Genomic DNA, 11,919 nt, shown 5'->3' on the forward strand with positions numbered 1-11,919 from the left:
TTTGGTTTCATTTGGTTTGATTTGGTTTCATTTGGCAGGGTGTTTTGAAAACCTGTGTAGAAACTCTTCATCAAGTTGCATGCATGCTACTTGCCTATATCCTTTTCTACCAAGCCAATAACCTAAGGCTTAACCCCCTTTTTCACTTTTGCTTTTAAAATTGCTTCTGACCATATAGCAAGCTACTCCCAGTTTGCCGTTTCAAGGGTGCAGAACTTGAGTAGCGTAATGAGGGGAGGCAAATGGGAGCAGACATTCCAAAGGGTTGTGAACGCCCACTTTCACTCTCGCTGGGGGGCCTCTATGAAGGTTACTTTTGTTGTCGTAGTGAGGTCTCGTAAGTACTTTAAATAGGATAACTAGATATTGTGAGTTCCTGGTGTAATATTCTCCTCAGCTACCTTGAAGTTTGTCAATAATAACAACCATTAAAACAGTGGTTTTCTAAATGCTATATTGAGTTGACTTTGACGGATTTAATTGACTTATTTGAAGGAAACGTTTCATCCTACATGCTCTTCCTAAAAGAAACAGGGGGTGCATGCCAACGATTTATGAATTTGTATAAAACATGAAATTGATAGGACAAGGAGAAAAAAGGAAATTAGCATGCAAGGCTGACTGGGATGCTTCAAATATTTAACAACATACGCTTGGTTTTGTGCAGCAAATGTTAAGAAAAACATTAACAACGAGGAGTCGTTGAACTTATTCAAAAAAGCATTTAAATCTCGTTATATTCATTGGAGGATTTGATGCAAAGCATTCGTTCTGGACTTTATTGTGTAGATGTTCTACCAGCAACGATTAGAATAGTTATGTTCTTACGGTAGCTTCGAATAGTTAAACTGATATGTAATCTATTATTTATATTAGGAAAACTACAACATTGTGTTACAGAATGGTTTGTATTGAATAGAAACGAAGAGAAAGTCAGTTTGTCCTATTCTGCGACCCTCAGCTCCCCCTTTCTCTATTCCTACTGCTTCCGATTAAAGCCAAGTTTCAAACGTTTTGCTAAATGCATTAGTATACTTGCAAAGAATGTATTAGGTTAACATGTAGAGAGGGCTGTTGAAACTCGCCTAGATAATTGACCTCACCTTTATCGCTAGATCTTGCTAAAGCCACGCGTCTCTTTGCAGCACAGCCAACTTTCCCTGTTCATTTTAGACCGAAACCTAAATGACAATTATGAAAGATGCACGCTAAGGACCAAAGAACATGGGATAATGACATTTGCCAAGAAAATTAAGCCCACGTAAAATAGTTATGCACGTTGGAATTAACGCTAATTGACTTGAAGCTTTCGGACATGCAGGTCATAAGGGGTCTACCGGAAATGATGAAATAGGTCAGCATTGATTGGCCCGATTTACAATGGCGATTCTTTAAGGACCGCGGAGCATGTTACGGATTAAGGTGGCTTGAATGTTTTGAGGGGGCTTAATATGCTAAAATTAAGAGCAGGGTAAATTTTTTTGAATGGTTTGGTTTTAAGTACATTTTAGTACTTCTTATCGGGGGGAGCTATAACACCCTCAGCCCCTTCAGCCCCCCCCCAGCTTCCACGGTCTCTGTTGCTAGCTACTATGATGTCATGATAGCTACTCTGCTTCTAATTTCAACTACACTTATTCCGCGAAAACACCCGAATAAAAATCAGGATGCATAGAGGTAAATTTTTATCATTGTTAATTTGAAACTGTTATGGTTGGAAGTCATCGGGAAGTCAGTAGTTAGTCTGCAAATGTTTTAGACGTAGATCTTGCTGTTCGTCAACCAATCTCCCCATTTATCAATTTTCGGATTTTGCCATGGCCGCTCAGTTCATTCCAACCAGCACCACACCCTCGAATCTTCTTTTTATCCTAGAAATCAGAGTACTGTGTTTTGGGTGCATCAAATTTTGTTTAGAGTGAATGCTCTGTCAAAAAATACTACCGCTTACTGATGATAGATTAGAATGAAACGCAAGACGAAAGAAGCCAAGAGCAAGCACTATATTGCACCACTAAGTTACATTGGAAGAATGGCTAGTCGTATTGTCTTTACGGTAACAAAAATGGCGTGGCAGAGCTGAAAAAATCTCAAGTGTACTAATGCTTTTTCGCTACACTGCTCTTTCTTCACATTAGTTGCTAAAAATCACAACTCGTGCAACAACATTTTTTATATCAAAACAAATTGTATTTCCCTGTCAATTTCTAATTTCTTGCAGAATGCCACATTACACCCCTACCTCCACCCTCCACCGCAGTGGCACTCTTTTAAGTGTATTACAAGGCCATATCTAGTTTTCCAAGTCCATTTAGTCTCAAAGGTATCTTTTGTCTCAAATACCTCAAATTAGAAAAGAGACAGCTTCATTTTCCTGTTGGAAAAGTACGTGAAAATTAACAATAATTGTCTTTTGAAGGATGATTTCCTCCTCAAGATCACAAAAGCATATTAAAGACTTTATCATTAAGATGGAAAGAACGTTAAGAAAATTTTGATTATTTGAGTACAGTTTGATATCAAAATTGATTCAGAAACAAGCGTATGAAATGAAAACGATAAATAACTTTATATATAAAGTTGATTGTGTTGTAGAAGCTCTAAAACATTCACAAACTGCGTGCTCTGGCGCCTCGATTTGTTCTATCCAAGAACTCTATTTTGCTTTAAGCAGTCTAAAATGTTGTGTATTTACCTACAGGGGCACCTTAATATGATGAAAAAGCTCAGTTTCATTTCTTGTTCACCTGCTTGTCTAGCAGGCGATGGGTGCAGAGCTCTTCAGGAGCGACGAATGCTCTGCAAATCACAACAAAATTCATAGTTTTCTCAACAGCAGTTCACAGTTGAAATGTTTCAGGAATTTTTAAAAGCTAAAATCCACGCAATTAAAGAAGGTGATATTGTAGAATTATTGGCTTCGAGAAAGCACAGTTTCACAGTTGTACAATTTTTGTAAATTATTTATCCTTGCAAAGTCTTGTTATTTCCTAACGTTGGAATGTCCTAAATTTATAGTTTAATTCCAAAAAACACAACATCTAGGAAGAAATTCTCAACTTTATGAGAAGAAAGCTCAGGGATGTTCGAGTTTTAGTCAAAAATGATTGAAAATATCTTACCCATATTTAGGAAGGCAAGAAAGTGTATGAAGTGAATAGAAAAGAAAATATTACATTGCAAGATACAGGACAGCAACAACAGGGAAAATGCAACAGAAGCAGTAAAAACAACAATAGACATGGCAGCAGGGCCGCTGAGAAGGGGGACCAGGGTGCAAATTGCTCCAGGGCCTCGAGTTCTAGGAGGCGTCATAAAGTATAGAAAAAATTATGCTTTCAAATAGTAAAACACTTTAAACGAATGAATATATTTCATAGAATAATGCGACATTTTTCAGCTACAAACTGTTAATATGACCCATAGATATGATATGATCACGTGCTTTATCTTGCGGCAGTGCAGGGTTGCTGTTTTCCAACATAACACTGTTCCATGTTTTATCCTAGATGTTACGTAAGAGATAATCAACAGTAATCGTTGCCATTACATTATGCTGGATTAGTTCGGCCTCGGTCTTACTCACAGTGTTTATCTCAGAGCAGATGGTCAGTTCACATGCGCAATGGCTTTCAAAGTGAAGATAGCTAGCAATCCTTTCTTGACGCGAGACTCTTAACTGCACTCCCTTACTCTGTATCTTTATTGTCGCTACGAATGAGAGGCAATCTTATGTGAGGTAAAAGTGCTGTAAAGTCATGAGCGATCTAAGGCTAAAATACTCATATTTGATATTTACGATTGAAACGGGTCATCAAAAATCTAGCCTCTTTGGAACAGGGATTCGATATTCAAACCCCTTTCAAAGGTCGGCCTTGTTAAGAATGCCTCTTCATAAAAAATGTGTCCCACTTTCTGAGCCGCCATTCAATAATCCTCTGACATGTTTGAAACTACATGACAGACTAACGGCATTACGCATAAGTAGTATCAAGAGAACTTCGTGTCATTTCCACTACCATCCAAGTCTATTCCATCACTATTTCAAGCTCCAAAAAGAATGGCGGGCCTTCAGTGTTTTGCTTCAAACTAGAAATGCATACTGAGATGAAATGATTGGATTTGACCATTAGCAAGCAGCCTCAAAATTCATTGTGTGACACTGTTTAGATTATGCAGTGGTATCACGCCAACAAACTTTATAGCGAATGAATATTGAAGCGCAGTTTTATCAAGACTTAAAGCGATTGGATCAACTTCTAGTGCTTAAGCAAACGAGTAGAAACGATATCAACTTCAGCTGCAAAAGCAGTGAGGTGTCAGGTCATACGACTTTTGAGCAAATTTTGTTGACCATTTTACAGGTCGAGATGACAGCATGTCAGTAAATTTAAGCATCATTTTGCTAAACTTTAGAAACCACCTTAATTTGGTAGTGAAAACAGCCAGTTTTGGATGCATAAACAATTTGAGTTGGATGGCGCAAACTGCCAATTTCTAGATACTACAAGCTGGAATAGGAATGCAGTGAAAAATGATAACTCTAGGCATCTTACCTCATTTTAGGCCAAAAAAGGATTTTCTAGTTCTTTTGCTGGGTGTTAGATGTTTGATTTGCATACTTAGCGGCAGCCTCAAGATTGATTTGACAAGGGATATCAACATCACCCAAGGGCAGCCTTATGGAGCAAAATGGGATCTCCAATCACGCTTTTCTCGCTTGAGATTCTCTTAAAGTTAAGCGGCTTTTTTCAGGGCCTCCGAGAACACGAGGCTAGGAGACACGCCCATTATCCCTCGAAAAATTTGCAAAACTTGTCATGTTGACTTTGGTTGAAAATATTAGAATAGGGTCAACTAGTCTTTTCCGTTTGTCACGTGACCTCATTCATTGGAACTATGATTACGTTCTCGTAAATAAAAAGTCGACAAGATGTGCCCTCATAGTAATTACATTCTTACCTATCCTCTGTCAAGCGTTTTTATCAGTGCTTTAAGTAAAGCAGACTCGTACCCATGCAAGCTACATAGTCATTGTTGTAGCCATGGATGAGAGTAAGGCTGGAGTCAGGCAGGTTTGTTTACTCGATGATACAGTGTGTCTTGAAGAATGCACGATACTCTCTTCAAATCATTTTGATCTTCTACTTAGTGTCTTAAGCTAATTTTTCATAGCGCTACAGAGCGTTTCTCTTGGGTTAAAAAGTCCAAAGAAGAAAATCTTAGACCAGTTACATTTGGTATTGTAATACTTGATCAAACTCAAATTTTAAATCAAATATAAATATCTAAAAAGGCAAGACAGAAGCTACATGCTCTTGTGAAAGCCGCGATGTATGTACCTGAAGGAAAAATGAAATATTCATATATTGTATTCAGTTAGCTTCTTCAGTATTGAACAACTTTAAGCACAGACAAACTAGTCCCTATTCATCAAATAATTCTTCAGTGGCTACAGAAATTTACTGTATAAAGCTGAATCTTAAAACCTTTTTTATGAAAAGAATTTTCACAAAAACAGCATCTATGCTCGCAATCATAGAAGAACAGCCTATGGTTTCGAAAAAGGGAAAGTTTCTGGCGAGATTAACAATAAAATATTTAAATGAATCCCAAATAACAGTATTGCGTAAAGAATTTCACATGCAGCTGTAGGTTATGTAAGGCATCTATTGTATAATAGAATACATTGAGCTTAATATTTATTGTAATTTTAGGTCGTACTTGGAATATTTGAATTATGTAATCTTTATTGATTTTCTGTATCAGTTTTAGAAAGACCCAACAATCTGTATTAACATTGGCTGATATCAATAACTTCGCAAAGTGGTTACGTCATAGAATTAGTCAAAAAATTCTTCAATTTAAATCCATTAGCCTGAAAGAGTATCATGAAATAATTCTAAACGAGTTTTAAATTGGCCTAGTCGCGACCATATTGGTACAGGTCTTTTCCTCGTGTGATACTGTAACTTGGTCTTAAATCTAAACCTAATTTACCAAATCAAAACATCACTAATAGATTAGCAAAGTTAGGGTTTTTTACTCACCATATCTTGATAAATCTGTTACCAGTTTAATTGATTTTCTCATAAGTATTGCAAAGTATATTTTTTCTGAGTATGTAGTCGAAATTAAAAAATTCTTAAATAAAGGATCGTGATTGCATCACTTTGCATCTCAATTAGTCAATAGAATTGAAAGCTTTTTTGTACCCATTTCAGGTCAAACCCCGAATGAATGGGCATTAATGGTCTCCTTCTCAAATCAATTATGAAAGACTGCTGATTGGACTTCAAAATCTACAGCAGTATAGAAACACAAGCAAAGTCGAATTTTACGATGGAAATACGTCGTCAAGGCTACCTCTGAGTTTTTGCATTTAGAATAGGTCTGCATCCCTGCAAGACAGACAGCGGGAGTTCTAGGACACTGAAAATGAAAATCAGTTTAATCCCTGCAGCATTACTCAGTGATGTCTTTCCAAAACTTGCTGATAACCTGGCTTCAAATTTATTTGAAAGAACGTTGACACCAAATATCTGCTCGAAACAGGAAAGGGATTTAAACCCCTCCAATCTCCTTTGTCAACGGCCCAAGTTAGAAATTCAACACTCTTCATACAGATGAAGTAGAGTTTGAATTGAATTATATTGAATTGGATGTAATAACTGAACTGAGTTAAAGTACATGAGTGTACTTTGAATATACGTTAATAGATAGTCTAGGAGGAGTGTAATAACAAATTTTAAAAGAAATTCTGAGAAAGCATCATTAGCAATACATGAGGGAAAACGAAAAGATCCATTTTGATGTCTTGTGATATGAATAATTAAATTCACTTTCATAACATTCAAGAATCGCAAGTGATATTTTCTTACTCTAACTGGTTTTCAATAAAAACTACAACATCGAAGTTGGCATTATAAAATGCTAAAACAGCATGTTGGTTCAAAACAGCTGAAATACTTAGATGATTAAGTTTATAAAAAGTTTATAGTATTAGCTTAAGCATTAATTTGGTGTTGTGAATTGATTTAATTACTTTAAGCAAAGCCTCAAAGAAAACAGGAAATTTTATGTTGACGGTAAGTTTGATGGAACACCCCCTTCTTACCCAAGAAATTCACCCAAAGATTCATGCTTTTCTTCCAGATGTTGAGCATTAAAATGCAAGGACTTCGTCGGTCGAGATCAAAAACTTCGATTCATTCTTGCGAAGAACGAATGAAAGAACCGCGATTCAATGTTAGTTAAGACGAAGATTTACAAAACCAGTTGACCCAGTAAATATCTAAAAAGCAGGTATTTTGAAGCTCTAAAAGAAAATAAAATCAAAGTCTCCCGTTTAAAAGCTAGTTATGCAACGGTTACTAGGACATTGTTTTGAAGAATCTGCAACAAGTGCCGATAGTTTGAACGGTGCGGATGGTCGTTGGAAACATTGCAAGCTTCATGCTACTAGATTGCAGTATCCCGCTTCAGTGCGCTACTTGTGTTTTCAACTGTTCTCGAGCGAACACAAACAATAAACAACCGTTTTACGGGGCAAGCAAGCAGCCTGGTAGAGTAGCTTGCACAGGTTGCTCAAGGAACGAAAAAATGAAGTTTACTCACCTAGCGGAAATCACCAGAAGAAATTCAGCTGGGATTTGAAATTCAGCTGGGATTTGAAGCCATAGGCGCGGTGAATTATCATCTCATGGTCATGATGCTAGTAATTGGCAGTTAACGAGCTAATTAAAGCTACACATTTGATCTGTCGGAAGAACTGGTGGCGCTAGTGACTCTTCCTGACACTGGGCGCAACAAGTTGAATACGATGTCATGGCTAAAGACATGTATATCGATGCAAAATGTGAAGCTTGATGAATATTTAATGTCGGATAAGAGGATAGGGATGAAACAGGAGAGCAGAAGGCAGACAATGCAGCTATGTGGTTAACCAAACATGGCCACATGCTCGCTCTATGGGACCTCGGTCAACGCAAATTCCGAATAATTTATGTCGTCAAAGAGCTGAATTAGATACAACTGTGTCGCAATTTTGCTAGAATAGCTTAAAAACCTGCTTAATGAATTCTGTCTCAATAAATCGCAGTAAAACGAGCTTTTGGTTTTCTTCCGATAGCCACTTCATTTTCCGTGTTCAAGATGGTGCCTTAACGTTTAAAATGCGCTAATGTTTATTCGCTACTGCTTCGAGTTAAATATCATCTGCCAGACGTTTTGCTCGGGTCAACAAAATCTGATCTTCTTCAAAGATGTTCTTTGGAAAGCGTTGAGAGTTCTTCAATGTATGCAACAACATAAATGGAAAGTGTTGATCGAAAAGATCGATTTTTCTGCATCTTTTATCGCAAGGTTCCGACTCGTTCTTAATGAAACTATTCACTATTAATGAAACTTGATATAACACAAGTGTAATTACATTACAATTAAATGTTCCATTTATCCTTCTCTTATTCATTTTACAGCATGCTTCCTAAATGAAGGAAATTGAAATCAATTTGATTGTAGCATAGCCATTCTGTTTACACCAACGGTGACCGAGCAAGAAGTCTCTTTCAGGTGCTGCAAGAGATACTTCTTTAGCAACATGGCAACTTACAAACATTGTCGATTTCATTTCAACTTCAATGCCATCTTTCATCACCATGCTCTAACTTTCATATTTTTCATCATACTGTAACTGTCATTTTCTTTGACATATTGTAACTGTTACTTTCATAGGCATATTGTAAGCATTATCTTTCTTTGACATATTGTAACTACAATATTTTTATGTTCGGTATAAGATTCAGATAAAGTTGAATGAGATTTTTTTCATCATTTTTCCTGTTTCATTTATTTCCAGAAAAAACACGACAAATGAGTTTTTTCATTTCAGCAATATTTCTGTTAATTTTTTTCCAAAACGTCTCCTCTTACTGAGTTAAGACTATTGTGAAAAACTGTTCAATTGTTCAATTATTCAATTAGATCAAAAATCATTTCCAGCAGGAAAATATCGAATGGTCTCTTATAAAACATGGCAATCCTTTTCTACGTCCAGCTTTTAACTTTCTTCAATCAGATGATTTCATTCTCCGAGAAAACCTAAATACCAAAACCAATGCAATACTAAGAACCGAACATTATAGGCTGATATCTTGGCTGATGTAATGCAGCGAGAGAACGAGGCCGGCAAACGATGCAATGATAAACAAAGATTTCTCATTGATTTTTTCATAAACGTGTCTTGATAGATGCTTTAGGAAAAGGTGTTTTGATATAATTCTTGATAACACTTCATAGAGTATTATAAGAATAAATCTTACCAGCTACAAAGTTGTTGCTATTGGTAACTGCTAGGTAACAAGATTGACTAAATTAGGCCTCGTTAATAGAATGTATGCAGAAAATCCAAACAATATGATCGTTATTTGTATTTTAAAGCTTTCGCATGGCAATGAAAAGAAACCGGTTTGAAAACTGAGTAATGAGTTGATCACAATAAAGATGAACACAACAAGACCTTTAAATGCATTGCATACTGCTTCAATTGAACCGTTTAGTGCACGCGGATGGCTCTGCAAGATAACTTTACTCTTCTCATGAAGCCAGTCTCTTTTTATAAAGAATATCTGAATATAACCTGACAGGTCTCCTTTTGAATGACTGTTGTGTAGATAGCATTCTAGCCCAAAGCCGAATGCATATATTTTTGAGGCCAGCGAAATAAAAGGATCCTGATTGCATATTGATCTATTGTTTTCAGCGAAGAAAATGAACTTTTATGCAGATGTGAAATGAGCAAAGGTATATGTGCAAAAGATAGCAGAGTTTTGGAACAACGATAGCCAAGGCTGTCACTCTGCTATGTTCCATTAAGCTTTCAATACTGACTATTAAACGCTACTTTTCTATGAAATGCTAGGACAGATGCGCGAGGGAGATTGGTGACGCAAGGAGGCTTACCGAATGTAAAAAAACTTTTTTTTTAAACTGTATAGTTTTATTTATGATGCTCTCCAAAGTAAAAATCTAGAATTGGCGAAATAAACTAAACTTTGCTCTAACAGGAAATGAAATCTAAATTTGGAACCGAGCACGTCTACAGATGAAAGTTGTACCTTAACACAATGACCATAGAGCTCCATAAGATCAAGGAGTGACATATGAAAGTGACAGAACATCTTGATGTGACATTAAGAATTGACATCAAGAAGTGCCATAAACGAGAAATAAGATCCAGCAGTGAAATGACATTTACAGGTGACATGACGTCAAGCACTGAGAATAGGTGACATCATCGAGCATCAAGAAGTGCCATAAAGAGGTAAAACCAGGAAAAAAGATCAAACAGTGACATGACATCAAGAAGCAACATCATGAAGAAAATTGCGTATCGTAGATGCTTCTGAAAACAACAGTCTGCGGTTTCAAAGCTGGGATTTTGTAGGTTAGGGCTTCAACTTCAGTGTATAGATACTGTTTAGTTCCACGAGTCACATATATTGTATTTTAAACTCATTCATTCTTAGGGAATTTAAATACGACATAATTTCCTTAATGCTCCTATGCAAATCACGCAAATGTATTTGCAAGAGAATTATGAGAAAATATCAATCTTAATTGAAATATGAAAGAAACCGATCTTAAATCAATTTGGTGATCAGATTATCAAGATCAACTGTTTAAATGAAAAAAGATTACGTGCAACGGCAAAGTGTGACTGAAAACTTTAAACCTCTAGCTTGACTTTCACAATATACGTTTGGTAGTTCTCGCAACACTTTTTGTAACAGAGATTTTTGATTTGTACTGATTTGTACTCGACTTATAGCAAATATGCGCCATTTTTATGAAATCTCAATCATATATCCAAAAGGCAGATCACGGCCTGCTAACTTTGAGAGGCTGAAAGAAGGCAGATCACGGCCTGCTAACTTTGAAAGGCTGAAAGAAAACATTAAGGACATTAAAGAAATCTTACAACACACCGATGGACGCAAATACAACCAAGTCAATCTAAGAAGACACAAATTCCTTCGTGTGACTATGTTTTAGTCAAGTTCCGATCGGCATGTTTACAGATCTTATCTCCAACATCTACTCAAAGAGTAGCGAGTGGCTAAAAATTCACAAACTCGTCGCAGTTGAAGCTCACATTGATTATCTTGGAAATGACGCATAATTAGGCCCCCTATCTTTCCATGTGGATATGTATGAGCCTTCGTGATAACAGCGGTCATAACAATAGCTGGAGTGGTGTTCTGTTACCATGGAGATGTTTAGAATTAAATAATTATGAAATAATTTTAACGAAAGATTGATTGTGGAAACTGATAACGCGGCTTCTGTGCGCCCACAGTGCAAATCGGCCGAAGCAGCTGCTGGCGACTTGCATCTTTGTCAAAATATTTAGGTTTGTCAATCCAAATAAACTTTGTTGCTGATGTTAACGAGGACTAATTTCAAAAGGAGCAACATCATAACTGACATGAGATAACCAGCCTTTCGTGATTCTTAGAGAGAGTGTTTGAAGCAGATGGCGCTTACTGAGCTATAAGTTTCAAGATTTAAAGAGGAAAGCACAAAGAAGATAACACTAACACTTAGTAACATGACCATTTTTACAGAGAAAAGCTCTGGGTAGAGAGAAAAACTCTGGATGGAACGAGAAGCGGGTGCTTTAGCTACCATTTTGGAAGCAGTCTCTGTTAATTGCTTACCAGAATTTGGAGAAATGGTTTATTACAACGGACATTTTAAGCATGTCAACATGACTCTTAATATTTTGATCAATGCTTGCAAAAGACTTCATTAATTATGCAGGGAAATACACTCGCTTTTAGGGTCCATGTTGAAGTTTTAAGTATGTTAGCTCTAAAGATTTGGTCACAAAATGTCTTCTTTATAATTTGCCTAGAAACT

General features: G+C 36.6%; 1 protein-coding gene across 2 annotated transcripts in view; it reads right to left on the reverse strand.

Moving 5' to 3' along the window:
* Nucleotides 1-8,799, reverse strand: part of LOC135684340 (sodium/potassium/calcium exchanger 2) — a 28,206-nt gene extending 19,407 nt beyond the window's left edge. Inside the window, exons 1-2 of one of the 2 annotated variants that reach the window (XM_065199869.2) lie at nucleotides 7,618-8,799; nucleotides 1,104-2,374 (exon numbers count right to left, since the gene is read on the reverse strand). The gene's annotated coding sequence lies outside the window, so the exon portion shown is untranslated. The remainder of the gene's footprint in view (nucleotides 1-1,103; nucleotides 2,375-7,617) is intronic. The other variant, XM_065199868.2, reaches the window with a different exon arrangement.
* Between the last annotated feature and the right edge of the window lie 3,120 nt (nucleotides 8,800-11,919).

This window comes from Rhopilema esculentum, chromosome 21, assembly GCF_057945365.1.
Source record: "Rhopilema esculentum isolate cy_ngs chromosome 21, ASM5794536v1, whole genome shotgun sequence".
In the NCBI taxonomy this organism is placed as follows: Eukaryota; Metazoa; Cnidaria; class Scyphozoa; order Rhizostomeae; family Rhizostomatidae; genus Rhopilema; species Rhopilema esculentum.